Genomic DNA, 5,337 nt, shown 5'->3' with positions numbered 1-5,337 from the left:
CCTAAAAGGGTCTGTGGTCACGATTTTGGAGAGTAACCTAAAGGTATCTATGATCTTTACGTCATCTGTCGCCAGCCCCTCTCCTCTGGTCATCAGTCGCTAGCATGATTCTGAAAATCAGACCGATCGAACCGGTCTAACCGTGAACAATTAGATTTTTAACTTTATTTTATGATTATAGAGAAAATTGATTTTTATTATTTCTAATAATTAAATTAGAGTATTTATTTAAAAATAAATTTTAAATTATAATTAAATAATATTTTTATAGATATTATTATTGGATTAAATTTTGTTTTAAATTAATATTCTACCTAAATTCTAATTCCCAAATCAAAACCTTAATTTAACCCTAAATTCCCAAATTAAAACCCATTAACTCTAACCTAACCCTAATTTCACTGCCTCACTGTCATTCCCCGCCACACTTCCCCATTTTACCATCAGCAGCCACCAAACCCCCCATTTCCCTTTCCTTCCACACCGCAGCACACACACACACATGGACCTCCCTCTCGACACCCACACTCAGCCTCACACACCTCCCTCACCCTCCATTATCGCGCCAGCCACCCACGCAGAGAGAGAGAGAGAAAGAGAGAGAGAGAGAGAGAGAGAGAGAGAGAGAGAGAGAGAGAGAGAGAGAGAGGAGCGTTGCCGGCAGAAGGAGAGGTCATCGCCGCTGCCGAATTGTCGAGTTGTCGCGCCTGTCACCGCGAAGCCGCCGAACTGCATCCGTTGTCGCCGCAGTTGGAGGAAGCCCGTGTCGCTGTCTTTCTCGCTGTTTCCGGAGAAGCCTGAGGAGACGGGGAGACAGAACACGAAGGATGCCATCCGCGTCACTCTCATCGAGCCACAGCCGCTGCTGTGAAGGCTCCGCCATTGCCGTTGCTGCTGCGGGAGAGAAGGAGAACGGAACAGATAAGAATGAGGAACTGGGATCGTCGTTGTCGCCACCGGTGTTGAGGGCCAGCCACCGCGCCGAGCTTCTGTCGCCATCAGTTCTGCCGTCTGGTCACCGGGTATCACGTGGGTATAGCCAGAATCACTGCCAGTCCTTTCTTTGTGCAGTGAGTTTTTTTACCCTTGTTCTTTCTGTTTCAATTTTATTGCTGAAAGTAATTTGTTGCTGAAAGTTAAATGTGTTGTTACTGATTATCATGAACCTTGAATTTGTTGTTGGCTTTCCAAAATAATCACTTAAGTTTGCAGTTGCATTTTTCTTCTACTATATCGAATAAGATTACAAAAACTGTTCCCATTCATGTAGAATGAAGTCACTTAGTGTTTGTTCTCTCGCTAAGTGTATAGTTTTCCTATTGATACATAGATAGTTATACTTTTTCTTTTCTATTTTTTTCATTATTCCCTATGTTTATCTATGAGCTTCTTGTGTCATGAAAATTGATTTGAGATATTTTATTTTGTGTGATATCTGATTTGTTTATATCTCATGAAAGAGTCAAGTTTTATCAAACACTATATTCTATAATCTCATTGTTCATGCTGTCATATATAACTTTTTTTCCCTTTGTTAGGTCTCAGAGATAAGAATTGTGTGCCATGCAATTTGAAGGAACTGCGACCGATGACCGAGGATGCAGCACACACTTTGATTCCACAGGTTTATTTGTAATCATCATAATCGTCATCATCATAATAAAGCCTTTTCAACTTAAAGTGTTTTGGAAATTGACATTTTCTAGTTAGGTTTCTGAGTGAAATTCGGTAAAAGAAGATGGCATATTTAAACTGAAGAGGACATGGAAAGTAAAGACTTTCACCAAAGGCTTGAAATTCTTCAAGATAGTAGCTGACCTTGCTGAAAGTGAAGGTATCATTCTCTGTTCTCTTTTTCTAACCCATTTTCCTTTAATTAATCAATAATCATATTTCCTTTAAAAAATGAAAAATTTGTAATGTTCTTGGGATTATTACATTGTTTGTTTTTCTATTTTGGACGATTCAAGGCAATTACTTTGTGCCCTAATGTTCCTGTGTATTGTGCAAACCGTGCTCTCTGCCATCTTAAGCGCCAGTAAGTATAGTATGATAACATATCTTCTTGATTTTTAATTTAATTTTATTTTTGACTTCTGTTTGGGTATTTACTCTTTAGAGATTTCGAAGTCTTTAGCTTCAATGGTCGTGTTGTATTGGTTAAGTATATTCGATTTTCTTCTAAGTAGAAAATTGGTTAAATTGAATATATTTTATTATTTACTATATTTGCAAGTTTTCTATATTTTTAGATGTTAAAGAAAATAATCCGAGCGATGTATAGGGAAGTAAGCAATTATTCGTTGGGAGTTGGGTTTGCACACCTTAGAAATTGCATGGCATGGTTGAATAGGCTTACGTTAGGGAATATAATATTTTATATAGTTGTTGAGGTTTAGATCAATTTAAATTTGTACTTAGCTAATAGGTGATTAGTTATCTGAGAAATGTTAAAACTGTGGACTCATGGACATGTTACTGCAACATTAACAGTTGTGTTTGAGTTTTTTCTTGAACATGTATTAAATTCTTGGTCTTTTATTGTAAGCATAACTGAGTATAATTTAATACTATCTCTATCTTGATATATATTTTATTAACAACTATAAACGTTCTTATATAGTCTTAATTAATTAGTTTACAAAAATCAAACGTGCATTGAATTTGCTGTCTGTTTCAAACTCAAACAAAGCGATCAACTATTTTAGATTTTCCAGATCTTGTGTTTCTAATACTCTAATGTGTTTGTGTGTCTTTTTAATGTAATTTGTCATGTTTTAACTAATTTCTAATCAATTGTTCAATTTTTTTTGGGTTTCAAGTGAAAAACATTACAAGATGAGCGAATAAATTAGAGAAGAATTTTTTTTTGGTTTTCAAAGGATGAGAAGAATATGTACTATATTAGAGAATATTTTTGGTTTTATAGTATAATATTTTGATGTCTTTTGTAATTTTTTAAGAGCTTTTACTTAGTATTACATGTAATGGATAAATTATACTATATTTTGATTTAGGTTGTTTGGAATAAAAATATATCTAAATTTTAATGTAAATTTTATGATTTAAATTTATTGAATTTCTACTTTTTAGACTTATTTTGTGATTATCATAATTTTAGGATCTGATTATGCTATAAAAAAAAATAAATCTAAAAAAACATAATAAATTATGGTTACGGTTTTAAAATGGAGTGACTATAGATAAGGCTATGGTCAGGATAAAAACCATGACCATAGATAAGGTTATGGTCACGGTTTTAAGGAGGGGTGACCATAGAGGCTATGGTCACGGCAAAAAACCGTGACCATAGATAAGGCTATGGTCACTATTTTAAGGAGGGGTAACCATAGAGGCTATGGTCACGGAAAAAACTGTGGCCATAGATAAGGCTATGGTCATGGTTTTAAGATGGGGTAACCATAGAGGCTTTGGTCACGGTTTTAGGTGGGGTGACCATAGATAAAGTTATGATCACGGTTTTAAGGTGCGGTGACCATAAAGGCTATGGTCACAGTTTTAGGTGGGGTGGCCATAGAGGCTATGGTCACGGCGAAAACCGTGACCATAGATAAGGCTATGGTCGCGATTTTTAGGTGGGGTGACCATAGAGGCTATGGTCACGGCGAAAACTGTGACCATAGATAAGGCTATAGTCACGGTTTTAAGGTGGGGTGACCATAGAAGCTATGATCAGATAAAGCTATGGTCACGATTTTTTACGCGTGACCATAGATTAACCTATGGTCACGGTAAAAAAATGTGGCCTAAAGTGCTAGAATTTGAAAATTGAAATCATGACCATAGATAAAAAAAATTATGACCATAGACCTATGACCACGAGAGAATAGGCCACGGTAAAAAACCATGACCATAGGTCCAAAACTGTGACCATAGATTTATGGTTACCCTTTAAAATCATAGACTTTTTTTTTTGTAGTGTAATAGCACTTTAATTTAATTGTGATCATTGAATAAGTATAATTTGATACATTTATTCATTTAAAAATATTTTTTTCAATTCTTGTAGTTTAAAATGTGTATATTTTTATTTTTGGATAACTATACTTTGAAATGGAAGGCATAAGATCGGAAGATTTTGTGATAATTAATTAAATAAGAGAATAAATATTTTTTATTTTTAATGAGAAATATTATGAGGCTAATATTTTTTTTATCAATATTAGCCATGCATTATTTTATTTTTATATTATTAGAAATAGAATTTATGATTTATTAGTATTTATAATTTAGAATTGAGAATTTAAGATATAAATGTTGATGGAATATTAGTAAAAGACGATAAATTTTATTAGTCATTGTTGATGGGTCCCTAATAAAATGGGGCCCACAATTTTAAAACAAAAAATAAATAAATAAATAAATGAAGAAAGTGGTTAATAGCAACGGGAGTGAGAGAGAAGCTTTCTTTAATTTTTTGAAAGAAAGCAACGAAGCAAACAGAGAGCCGCGTCGAAGAGAAGAAGGAAATTTGGAGGAAAAGGACAAGTCAACTTTGATCCGATTGAACTGGTAAACTTGCTCCATTTCTTATAAAAATTTAGTATATGTTATTCCTGGTGTAGAGATGAACATTAGGATATAATTTGATAGTTGTATTGCCTTCTTTTTTGTCTGATTTGAGATATCTTAGTGGAGGATTTATGTTGATTCTATCAGTTTTGATGATATATTCTGTTGATTGTTGAGATGTCCTAGTGTTACTAGGAAGACTGTTTGTGTACCCATTATTCTGATATTGGAAGATTTTACTGGACTAGGTTCCGTGGGTTTTTTGTCTCTTTTTTGGGGGTTTTTTCCACGTAAAAATTCTGGTCTCTGGTTATTTAATTTCTGCCATTATATTTGCTGCTTGGAGTATCTTTGGTATTGCCTATTTAATCGCATAAGTTGTGAAAAAATTATTTTTGGTGCTTCCGCCGTTAGACAGGTTCTTGTTTTGAACCTTTGTTTGAGTTTTTCCCAACAAAGTGGTATCTAGAGCTCTGGTTGTTTATCTCTGTACTGATTAAATGAAGGAAAATACTCATGGGCTATTGCCAAATTGAATTCCCAAAATTACTCGATTTGGAAGACCCTCATGGAAGATATGTTGTATAGCAAGGACTTGTATGATCCTGTGGAGGGGGATGAATCCAAAGGTACCAAATTTGATGCTGAATGGAAGAAGCTAAATCGGAAGGCAGTTGTTTTGATTAGACAATGGCTTGATCTTAGCATGTATCCACATGTTGACACCGAAACGAATGCTAAGAAGACGTGGAACAAATTGAAAGAGTTATATGAGAGAAAGAATGTGCAAAACAAAGCATTCTT

The 5,337-nt window shown here is 34.5% G+C and overlaps 1 pseudogene; it reads left to right on the top strand.

Moving 5' to 3' along the window:
• The first annotated feature begins 405 nt into the window (after positions 1 to 405).
• Positions 406 to 1,074, top strand: LOC107644554 (uncharacterized; annotated as a pseudogene).
• Positions 1,075 to 5,337: the final 4,263 nt, after the last annotated feature.

This window comes from Arachis ipaensis, chromosome B5 (assembly GCF_059453495.1).
Source record: "Arachis ipaensis isolate K30076 ecotype BB chromosome B5, ASM5945349v1, whole genome shotgun sequence".
In the NCBI taxonomy this organism is placed as follows: domain Eukaryota; kingdom Viridiplantae; phylum Streptophyta; class Magnoliopsida; order Fabales; family Fabaceae; genus Arachis; species Arachis ipaensis.
This window is presented reverse-complemented; position numbering and strand designations above follow the sequence as displayed.